This window comes from Triticum aestivum, chromosome 6D (assembly GCF_018294505.1).
Source record: "Triticum aestivum cultivar Chinese Spring chromosome 6D, IWGSC CS RefSeq v2.1, whole genome shotgun sequence".
Taxonomy (NCBI): domain Eukaryota; kingdom Viridiplantae; phylum Streptophyta; class Magnoliopsida; order Poales; family Poaceae; genus Triticum; species Triticum aestivum.
Genome location: NC_057811.1, coordinates 338,734,703 through 338,747,316, shown reverse-complemented (window position 1 = coordinate 338,747,316; position 12,614 = coordinate 338,734,703).

The following is a 12,614-nucleotide window of genomic DNA, read 5'->3' as shown; positions in this document are numbered from 1 at the left end:
TGTATAGCAGCATGGGTTCGCCTGCGTTTGGTGCAGCCAGGATTGGATTGCTTGCTAGGAGGGCCTTTATTTCCTCCAGTCCGGCAGTCGCCGCGTCTGTCCATTCGAAGTTATCCGTGCACCGTAAGAGGCGATAGAGTGGTAGTGCCTTTTCTCCTAGTCTGGAGATAAAGCGGCTTAGTGCTGCCACGCATCCTGCCAGTTTTTGGACCTGTTTGAGGTCTGTTGGTATAGCCAACTGTGACAGAGCTCTGATTTTAGCCGGATTTGCTTCAATTCCTCTATTGGAAACTATGAAGCCCAGCAGTTTTCCAGCGGGGACGCCGAAGACACACTTCTTCGGGTTGGGCTTAATGTCGTATGCCCGGAGGTTGTCAAACATAAGACGTAAGTCGTCTATTAGTGTTTCGACATGCCTAGTCTTGATGACGACGTCATCAACATAAGCTTCTACTGTTTTGCCAATCTGTTTCTCCAGGCATGTTTGGATCATGCGTTGGTATGTCGCGCCGGCGTTCTTGAGCCCGAAGGGCATAGTATTGAAGCAGAATGGCCCGTATGGGGTAATAAATGCTGTTGCAGCTTGATCGGATTCCTTCATTTTGATTTGATGGTATACGGAATATGCATCGAGGAAACACAGTGAGTTGTGTCCTACGGTGGCGTCAATGATTTGATCTATGCAGGGAAGTGGAAAAGGATCCTTAGGGCAAGCCTTGTTGAGATCCTTGAAATCGACACATAGGCGCCAGGATTTATCCTTCTTTGGTACCATTACCAGGTTTGCCAGCCAGTCCGGATGCTTGATTTCTCTAATGAATCCGGCCTCGATGAGCTTGGCCAGCTCCTCCCCCATGGCCTGTCGCTTGGGTTCGGAAAAGCGCCGCAGTGTTTGCTTGACTGGTTTGAATCCCTTTAATATGTTGAGGCTATGCTCGGCCAACCTGCGTGGGATCCCTGGCATATCCGAAGGGTGCCAGGCGAATATGTCCTAGTTTTCACGCAGGAACTCTCGTAGTGCGGCGTCAACTGTTGGGTTCAGTTGAGCTCCGATAGATGTTGTCTTCTTGGGGTCCGTTGGGTGGACCTGGAATTTGACTATTTCTTCTGCTGGTTTGAATGAGGTGGATTTGGGGCGTTTGTCGAGGATCACATCGTCCCTGTCCACTGTGGAGCGTAGTGCAGTTAATTCTTCAGCCGCCTGGGCTTCAGATAGCGCTTCCAGGGCAAGGGATGCGGTTTTGTTTTCAGCGCGGAGTGCTATGTCCAGATCACTGAAGAGAGTGATTATGCCGCTTAGTCCCAGCATTTTGAGCTTCATATACCCGTAGTGAGGTATAGCTTGGAAGCGTGTAAAAGCATCCTGCCCCAACAGGGCGTGATATCCGCTGCTGAATGGGGCCACTTGGAAGGTTATTTCTTCGAACCGGTAGTTCTCCGGCATGCCGAATACCACGTCAAGTGTGATTTTGCCCGCGCACCACGCCTCCCGACTAGGAATAATTCCCAGGAAGGTTGTGTTGCTTTGTTTGATGCGGCTCCTGTCTATTTCCATTTTATGGAGTGTGTCCTCATAAATGAGATTTAGTCCGCTGCCTCCGTCCATGAGGACCTTGGTGAGTCGAAACCCATCGAAGATGGGGCTGAGGACTAACGCGGCTGGTGCTCGTACTGTTCTGTACTTTGGTTCGCCACCAGCGATGAATGTTATAGCCGTGTCATTCCATGGGTTTATTACAGCAATTTGGCAGACTTCGTCGAGCTCGCGAAGTGCCCTTTTGCGCTTGTTATTTGAAGCGAATGTCTCGAAGACTGTCAATACTCTTGGGTTGTCGTCTTCTAGGGGATGTTGTTCCGAGGCGTCCTTGATAAGGATGTCCTCGCCGCTCTTGGCTACCTGTCATAGTATCCAACATGCTCTAAGGCTGTGGGTTGTCACGGTATCTGTTGTTGTATGTATTTTGCATGGGCCATCGAGCCACCCTTCCAGAACGGTGTCGTGTCGTATAGCGGCTTTGTGTTTTTTGACTGTTGGACTGGGCGTGCCACGAGGGTACGCCCTTTTCGCCTGTATGGGAAGCTTGGTTGGGACTGATGGTTCCCAGCGAGCTGCCTGAGTTTCCCAGGCGCTTTCCATCGCGCAGTACTTTAGTATGTGGCGACGATTGATAGCATTGAGGATTCCTTTGCCCGCGCAATTTTTGCAGAATGCTGATATTGCGTCCTCGCAACGACAGTCTTTTACCTTGTCCTTGACAAGAAGGAATCTGGCCCAGAAGTGGTGGACCTTTTCCTGAGGCTGCTGTTTTATGCTCATGAGAGCCTCAATGTCCGGGTGGGTGGGTGGAATTAAATCCGAACCACGACCTAACCGATTGTCCGGGATCTGACGATCTTCCGGATTGGACAGTCCGGGCTCCGGAATATCTTCTGGTCGTTTGAAACCGCCATCCGATGCTATGTTCGGAGGGCTGGATGCATCCTTTCGCAGGTGACTATCCGGCTCTTCCTGAACGGTGATCCGAACATGGTCCGTCTTTAATATAGAAGAAGACTCGCCGTCCTGCGCCACGACTACCGCGATTTGGTGGGTGATCGGTGGAGTTTCGGTTCCTCCTCGGTCGGTTTTAGGCCCGATCTGATCATAATCGGTGGCGATTCCCAAAGCGGCGATGCGATCTAGGAGCTCGTTTAAGGACGAAAACTCATCCGGATCCATCTGCTTGGAGTGCTCGGAGTTGATGCGAAGGGGATTTTCGATGGCCCGAGAGGTCATCGTCGGCTCTGCGGCCGAACGGGCGATCATAGTAAAGTTGCCCAGCCGAAGGGTTTGGCCCGGGGCCAGAACTACCCCTGCGGTAATGTTGTGTTTAATGACAAGGCGAGCCATCGAGCCTTTCGTCGATGGCACAGTGGAACTCTCAATGAAAGCACCAATGTCGGTGTAAAAACCGGCGGATCTTGGGTAGGGGGTCCCGAACTGTGCGTCTAGGATTGATGGTAACAGGAGACGGGGGACACGATGTTTACCCAGGTTCGGGCCCTCTCTATGGAGGTAATACCCTACTTCCTACTTGATTGATCTTGATGAATATGAGTATTACAAGAGTTGATCTACCACGAGATCGTAATGGCTAAACCCTAGAAATCTAGCCTATGACTATGGTAATGAGTATATGTGTTCCGGACTAACCCCTCCGGTTTATATAGACACCGGGGGGATCTAGGGTTTACATGGAGTCGGTTACATAAGAAGGAATCTTCATAGTTGGTCGCCAAGCTTGCCTTCCACACCAAGTAGAGTCCAATCCGAACACGGTGCAGTCTTCGGCCTTCATGTCTTCACAGCCCATCAGTTCGGCCCACGGATAACAGGCCGGACGCCCGAGGACCCCTTAGTCCAGGACTCCTTCAGTCCTCTCCCCAAATATTGAGCGGGAAGGGAGCCAACAACGGCGGGCAAATTTGAAAGGGGACAGCTAGTACAAGCTATCCTGAAAAAAGTGGTCTTCGCCTGCAAAAGGCTCTGGTGGTGACGTCGTCTTGGGCTCCATGGTGACCTCCGTCTTGCCGTCCTGCTGGCCTTGGTCTCGTTGCACCGATATGGAAACCTTTGCCTGATGCCTCGGTACTCCGTGCTTGCGCCTGCCTCCTTAGCACCAAAGAGGAAACAAGGACGCTGCACGCACTGGCGCCCGCCTGGCGCCCGCCTGGTGTCGATCGTCACGGCTCACGTCACGCGAGCCTCGCGAGGTTTGCCCCGCCTTGGTATCTCCGCTCCTCGCGAGCCTGCTAGGAGAGGCTGTTCCGGAGGAGGTCTTGCATCGTCCGCCTCGTGAGGCTTGGCCCCTCGCGAGGGTCTTGAACGCCTGGTTGATGAAGATGGGTCGTACGGCCTGCTAGCTTAGCCACGCCGTGGGCCGCAGGCAGGCACGTCTGGGGACCCCCCGTTCCCAGAACACCGACAGATGCATTGTTTTGCTTGTTTTGATGAAACTATCGATTTATCGGTGGTATAAGCCATGGAAAAGTTATATTACAGTAGCTACAATCTAAAAACAAAATATGAATTGGTTTGCAACAGTACTTAGAGTAGTGATTTGCTTTATTATACTAATGGATCTTACCGAGTTTTGTTGAGTTTTGTGTGGATGAAGTGATCAAGGATCGAGGAGGTCTCGATATGAGGAGAAAGAGGAGAGGCGAGAGCTCAAGCTTGGGGATGCCCAAGGCACCCCAATTAAATATTCAAGGAGACTCAAGCGTCTAAGCTTGGGATGCCCCGGAAGACATCCCATCTTTCTTCAACAAGTATTGGTATGTTTTCGGTTCGTTTCATTCGCGTGATATGTGCAAATCTTGGAGCATCTTTTGCTTTTAGCTTTCATTTTTCTTTTATGCACCATGCTGGTATGAAATAGTCCACGGTTGATTTATAGAATGCTCATTGCACTTCACTTATATCTTTTGAATATGGCCTTTATAGAATGCTTCATGTGCTTCACTTATATCATTTGAAGTTTGGATTGCCTGTTTCTCTTCACATAGAAACCCGTTATTTGAAGAATGCTCTTTAGCTTCACTTATATTTGTTAGAACACGGTCTTTTGTAGAAAGAATTAAACTCTCTTGCTTCACTTATATCTATTTAGAGAGTCAACAGGAATTGGTCAATTGCATGGTTAGTCATAAAACCCTACATAAACTTATGGATCACTGAATATGATATGTTTGATTCCTTACAATAGTTTTGCGATATAGAGATGGAATATGTGGGAGGTACTAGTAAACGGTTGTGGTTAGTAAGAATATTGGTGTTAAGGTTTGTGATTCCCGAAGCATGCACGTATAGTCTCTCGTTATGCTATGAAGTTGGAGCATGATTTATAATTGATTGTCTTCCTTATGAGTGGCGGTCGGGGACGAGCGATGGTCTTTTCCTACCAATCTATCCCCCTAGGGGCATGCGTAGTAGTACTTTGCTTCGATGGCTAATAAACTTTTGCAATAAGTATATGAGTTCTTTATGACTATTGTGAGTCCATGGATTATACGCACTCTTACCTTTCCGCAATTTGCTAGCCTCTACGGTACCGTGCATTGCCCTTTCTCACCTCGAGACGTGGTGCAAACTTCGCCGGTGCATCCAAACCCCGTGATATGATACGCTCTATCACACATAAGCCTTATTATATCTTCCTCAAAACAGCCACCATACCTACCTATTATGGCTTTTCCATGGCCATTCCGAGATATATTGCCATGCAACTTCCACCGCTTCCGTTTGATGACTTGAGCATTCATTGTCATATTGCTTTGCATGATCATATAGTTGACATAGTAGTTGTGGCTCAGCCACCGTTCATCATTTTTCATATATGTTACGCTAGATCATTGCACATCCTGGTACATTGCCAGAGGCATTCATATAGAGTCATACTTTGTCATAGGTATCGAGTTGTAATTTTTATTTCTTTTGAGTTATAAGTAAATAGAAGTGTGATGATCGTCATTATTCATTTTTAGAGCAGTGCCCCAGTGAGGAAAGGATGATGGAGACTATGATTCCCCCACAAGTCGGGATGAGAATCCAGACAATGAGAGAGAAAAAGGAAAAAAGAAAGAAAAAGAAAAAGAAAAAAAGAAGAAAAAAATAAAATAATAACAAAGAGAGAAGGGGCATTGTTAGTATCCTTTACCACACTTGTGCTTCAAAGTAGCACCATGTTTTTCATATGGAGAGTCTCCTATGTTGTCACTTTCATATACTAGTGGGAATTTTTCATTATAGGATTAGATGCACACCCACTTAGTTTTCATATTGAGCTTTCATACACTTAGCTCTTAGTGCATTCGTTGCATGGCAATCTCTACTCCTTACATTGATATAAATTGATGGGCATCTCCATAGCCCGTTGGTTAGCCGCGTCGATGTGAGACTTTCTTACTTTTTTGTCTTCTTTATATTTACCCCTATCATCATACTCTATTCCACCCATAGTGCTATATCCATGGCTTGCGCTCATGTATTGCGTGAGAGCTGAAAAAGCTGAAGCGCGTTAAAAAGTATGAACCAATTGCTCGGCTTGTCATCGGGGTTGTGCATGATATATACTTTGTGTTAAGAAGACAGAGCATGACAAGACTATATGATTTTGTAAGGATAGCTTTCTTTAGCGTTGATATTTTGAAAGACATGATTGTTTGTTGGGATGCCTGAGTATTGATGTCTTTACGTCAAATTATAGACTATTGCTTTGAATCACTTATGTCTTAATATTCATTCCATGGTTAGATATATGATCAAGTTTATGCTAGGTAGCATTCCACATCAAAAAATATCTTTTTTATCATTTAACCGCTCGAGGATGAGCAGGAATTAAGCTTGGGGATGCTGATACGTCTCCGTCGTATCTATAATTTTTTATTGTTTCATACCAATATTATACAACTTTCACATATTTTTGGCACATTTTTATATGATTTATTGGACTAACCTATTGATCCAGTGCCCGGTGCCAGTTCCTGTTTTTTGCATGTTTTTTGTATCGCAGAAAATCCATATCAAACGAAGTCCAAATGCAATAAAATTTTACGGAGAATTATTATGGAATATATGTGATTTTTGGGAGTTGGAATCACCGCAAACGGAGGCCCACACAGCCCACAAGACACTAGGGCACACCAGAGGCCCCTGGCGCATGGTGGTGGGTTGTGCCCTCCTCGAACATCGGTTGGAGCTCTACTTCGGGCGCAAGGAAGCTTATATCCGGAAAAAAAAACCGTGTTAAAATCTCAGCGCGATCGGAGTTACGGATCTCCCAGAATATAAGAAACCGTTTTCGGCCAGATCAGGGGAACGCGAAACAGAAGAGAACAGAGAGGGAGATCCAATCTAGGAGGGGCTCCCGCCCCTCCGCCGCCATAGGAGACCATGGACCAGAGGGGGAATTCTCCTCCCCATCTAGGGGGGAGGCCAAGGAAGAAGAAGAAGTAGGGGGGCTCTCTCCCCCTCGCTCCCGGTGGTGCCGGAGTGCCGCCGGGGCAACGATCGAGACGATGATCTACATCAACAATCTTGCTACCGTCAACACCAACTCTCTCCCCCTCTATGCAGTGGTGTAACACCTCTTCCCCCCGCTGTAATCTCTACTTAAACATGGTGCTCAACTGCATATATTATTTCCTAATGATCTATGGTTATCCTATGATGTTTGAGTAGATCCGTTTTGTCCTGTGGGTTAATCGTGATCTTGGTTGGTATGATTGTATATTTTATTTATGGTGTTGTCCTATGGTGCCCTCCGTTCTCGCGCAAACGTGAGGGCCCCGCTGTAGGATGTTGCAATATGTTCATGGTTCGCTTATGGTGGGTTGCGAGAGTGGCAGAAGCTTAAACCCGAGTAAGTGGGGTATGACGTATGGGAGTAAAGAGGACTTGATACTTAATGTTATGGTTGGGTTTCACGACCTTAATGATCTTTAGTAGTTGTGAATGCTTGCTAGTGGTCCAATCATAAGTGCATATGATCCAAGTAGAGAAAGTATGTTAGCTCATGCCTCTCCCTCATATAAAATTGCAAGAATGATTACCGGTACTTGTTATCGATTGCCTAGGGACAAATAACTTTCTTGTTGACACAAACACTTTTACTAAACACCTAACTTTTATTATCTTGCAAAGTACTTCTAGTTTTATTCTTGCAAAATAGTTCTAGCATCACTCCTACAAAATAGTTTCATACTTGTTCTAGGTAAAGCAAACCTTAAAGTGTGCATAGAGTTGTGTCAGTGGTCGATAGAACTTGAGGGAATATTTGTTCTGCCTTTAGCACCTCATTGGGTTCGACACTCTTATTTATTGAAGAAGGCTACAAACGATCCCCTATACTTGTGGGTTATCACTTGGCTGCGGCTCCGTATCGTAAAACGCGATGAATCCTTCTCTCTGATTTTTTTCTCCCCGAAACAGAATATATGGAGTTGGAGTTGAGGTCGGTGGAGGTCCAGGGGGCCCACAAGGTCAGGGGCGCCCCCCACCCTTGTGGCTAGGGTGTGGGGCCCTTCTGCTGATTCTTTCGCCAATATTTTTTATTAATTTGAAAAATAATCTCCGTTGATTTTCAGGTCATTCCGAGAACTTTTTATTCTGCACAAAAATAACACCATGGCAATTCTGCTGAAAATGGCGTCAGTCCGGGTTAGTTCCATTCAAATCATGCAAGTTAGAGTCCAAAACAAGGGCAAAAGAGTTTGGAAAAGTAGATACGATGGAGACGTATCAACTCCCCCAAGCTTAAACCTTTGCTTGTCCTCAAGCAATTCAGTTGACAAACTGAAAGTGATAAAGAAAAGAAAAACTTTTACAAACTCTGTTTAATCTTGTTGTTGCAAATATGTAAAGCCAGCATTCAGGTTTTCAGCAAAGATTATGAAATAACCATATTCACAATAACATTTAGGTCTCACATTTACTCATATCAATGGCATAACCAACTAGCGAGCAATAATAATAAATCTCGGATGACAACACTTTTTTTCAAAACAATCATGATATGATATAACAAGATGGTATCTCGCTAGCCCTTTCGGAGACCGCAAAACATAAATGCAGAGCACCCCTGAAGATCAAGGATTGACTGGACATTGTAATTGATGGCAAAAGAGATCCAGCCATAGTCATACTCAATATAAATTAATAACAATGCATACAAATGACAGTGGTGCTCTCTAACTGGTGCTTTTTATAAGAGGATGATGACTCGGCAATAAAAGTAAATAGATAGGCCCTTCGCAGAGGGAAGCAGGGATTTGCAGAGGTGCCAGAGCTCGAGTTTTGAAATAGAGATTGAATAATATTTTGAGCGGTATGCTTTCATTGTCAACATAAAAACTAAGAGATCTCGGTATCTTACATGCTACATACATTATAGGCGGTTCCCAAACAGAATGGTAAAGTTTATACTCCCCCACCACCAACAAGCACACTCCACGGCTGGTCCGAAACAACGGGTACCGTCCAACTAACAACAATCCTGGGGAGTTTTGTTTGCCATTATTTTGATTTGATTTGCTTTAAGCATGGGACTGGGCATCCCGGTTACCAGCCTTTTTCTCGTGAATGATGAGCGGAGTCCACTCATCGTGAGAATAACCCACCTAGCATGGAAGATATTGACAGCCCCAGGTGGTACATGAGCTATTTGAGCATACAAAACAGATATTATTTGAAGGTTTAGAGGTTGGCACTTGCAAATTTACTTGGAACGGCAGGTGAATACCGCATATAGGAAGGTATGGTGGACTCATATGCAACAACTTTGGGGTTTATGGGAGTGGATGCACAAGCAGTATTCCCGCTTAGTACAAGTGAAGGCTAGAAAGAGACTGGGAAGCGACCAACTAGAGAGCGACAACAGTCATAAACATGCATTGAGATTAACCAACATTGAATGCAAGCATGAGTAGGATATAAATCACCATAAACATAAATATCGTGGAGGCTATGTTGATTTTGTTTCAACTACATGCGTGAACATGTGCCAAGTCAAGCCACTCGAATCATTCAAAGGAGGATACCATCCTATCATACTACATCATAACCATTTTAATTTCCATGTTGGCACGCAAGGTAAACCATTATAAACTCCTAGCTGATTAAGCATGGCATGAGTAACTGTAATCTCTAATTGTCATTGCAAACATCTTTCATTCATAATATGCTGAATCAGAAACGATGAACTAATCATATTTACAAAAACAACATAGGTCGAGTTCATACCAGCTTTTCCTCATCTCAATCATTTCATCATATATCGTCATTATTGCCTTTCACTTGCACGACCAAACGGTGTGGATAATAATAATAGTGCATGTGCATTAGACTAAGCTGGAATCTGCAAACATTTATTCAAAGGAGAAGACAAGGTAATATGTGCTCTTCGTTAGATCAACAATAATGCATGAGAGCCACTCAACATTTTCATCGTGGTCTTCTCCTCTCGGCCCCCAAAGAAAAGAAAAGAATTTCAAAGAAACACACTGAAATATTTTTGGAGTTTTTGTTTTTCTAAGGAAGGAAGAACAAGAACGAGAAAAACTATTTACACGGGAAAGCTCCCAACAAGTAAAAGAAGAATGAGAAATCTTTTTGTGTTCTCTATTAATATTACTACTAAGCATGCATAGAAAGTAAATTAACTACAACTAATTTTTTTGGTTTTTCTTAAGGTTTTGCAAACACACAAGAAGAAAGTGGAAAAAGAAATAAACTAGCATGGATATTACAATGGAAAAAGTATGAGCACCGACAACTGGAATGAGTGTGTGAACATGAATGTAATGTCGGTGAGAAATACGTACTCCCCCAAGCTTAGGCTTTTGGCCTAAGTTGGTCTACTTCCATGGATCAAAGTAGTTCTCTCCGGTGTACTGAGGAGGATCCTGGGGGTTCCACTGGTTAGCGAGCTCCTGCGGATCTCGACTCCTGGTATGTATTAGGTGATGGCTCTAGCTCAGGAGGTGGCGACCGTGTCCCCTCCCAGTATGCATGAATATCCGCGACAAAACAATGTACCTGCCTGAATGCATATCGAACAAAACAGGTGCTGGCAGGGTAATAATCTGAAAGTATTCTCGCTAAATTCCAGGTTATAAATGATTCTCTTCTCCTCATCATGTCTAATAAACTTATGTGCTACCATGCTTTCATAATCTAAATATATAGTGGTTAGAAATTTCTCCTCTTTTTCATAGTGTCTAATGGGTATCTCAAAGTGTTTAGCAAGGCGAGAGGCGAAGATGCCTCCGAATATAGGAACCTTTGTACGGTTCATACTCAACCGTTTAGCAACCATAGCGCCCAAACTGTAGGTTCTATCTCTACGTAAAGCGTGGCGTAAAATGGTGAGGTCAAGGGCACTAAGGCCTCCACTCTCTCCAGGACCAATTAAACATCTCCCCTGCAAATAATGAGTAATAGCGAATAGCAGGATGATGAATACTAGACACTCTCGCTCCCGACACTCCTCTACCTTCCCCTCCGGTGATTTCATGAATAAGGCCTTCCACATCTCTAGGACGTGGTTCCTCGACGCTACCTTCATAAGGTAATTTGCAAACCACACAAAATCCATAAAGCATCATCTCTTTGTACTCATCATATAAGTGAAAATCTACCGTGGGTGGTGATTTCCTAGCACGGAAGTGAAAATTTTGCATGAAAGTATTAGTGAGTAAGAGATACTGATTACACCGGTCGAGGAGGAAGTCAGCGATGCCTGCATTCCCAGCCAAATGATAGAAATCCTAATAAATTCTGGCCGCTTGTAAGAATGCATCACATGGCCATTCGCACGGCCAAATTTCTGTGGCATGAGGAAGATTATACTTGGGCTTTTCCTTCTCCTCATTTTCCTTTTCCTTTGAACTTCGGCTCGAGGAGCCTCTCAATAATCTCTTCAACATTTTCTTCCTTTGAAAATTTCTCAAATTTTTAGTGACTCAAAATAAAAGTGAACCAAACTCAACAAAATTGATAGTAACTACTCCTACAAGTGTCTAGAAGCTATATCATGCATCAAAACAACTTTGGACCATATAAATTTGACATGCAAGCTCAAGAACATGGTCAACACAGCAGCAAAAATTTGCAATGAATAAAGCACTAGAACAAAAACTAATTGGACCATTGGAGGAGTCACATGCCGAAGAACAATCCCCCAAAGCAGTTTTGTGAAAGGGGCTTTGAGCAAGGAGATCGAAAATGGCAGCAAGATGAGCAAGAACACGAGTTTGAGCTATGCCGTGATTTTTTCTGGAGAGAGAAGGAGAGGATGGGTGCTGGAATAAGTGGAGGGGGGCATGTGGGGCCCACAAGGTCAGGGGGCGCGCCCTCCACCCTTGTGGCCAGCTCGTGTGTTCTTTGCACCATAAATTCTAAAATATTCTAAAAAAATCATATCCTATTTTCAGGGCATTTGGAGAACTTTTATTTTCGGGACATTTTTATTGCATGGATAATTCAGAAAACAGACAGAAAATACTATTCTTGCTTTATTTAAACTAATTAGCAGAAAGTAAAAGATGGGTACAGAGAGTTGTGCCTTCTAAATTCATCCTTCTCATGCTCATCAAAAGGAATCCATTGATACGTCTCCAACGTATCTATAATTTTTTATTGTTCCATGCTATATTATATTCTGTTTTGGAGATTATTGGGCTTTATTATACACTTTTATATCATTTTTTGGACTAACCTATTAACCGGAGGCCCAGCCCAGAATTGCTGTTTTTTGCCTATTTCAGAGTTTCGCAGAAAAAGAATATCAAACGGAGTCCAAACGGAATGAACCTTCGGGAACGCGATTTTTGGAATGAACGTGATCCAGAGGACTTGGACCCTACGTCAAGACATCAACCAGGAAGGCACGAGGTAGGGGGCGCGCCTACCCCCCTGGGCGCGCCCTCCACCCTCGTGGGGCCCATGTTGCTCCACAAACGTACTTGTTCCTCCTATATATACCTACGTACTCCCAAACTACCAGATACGGAGCCAAAAACCTAATTCCACCGCCGCAACCTTCTATACCCGTGAGATCCCATCTTGGGGCCTT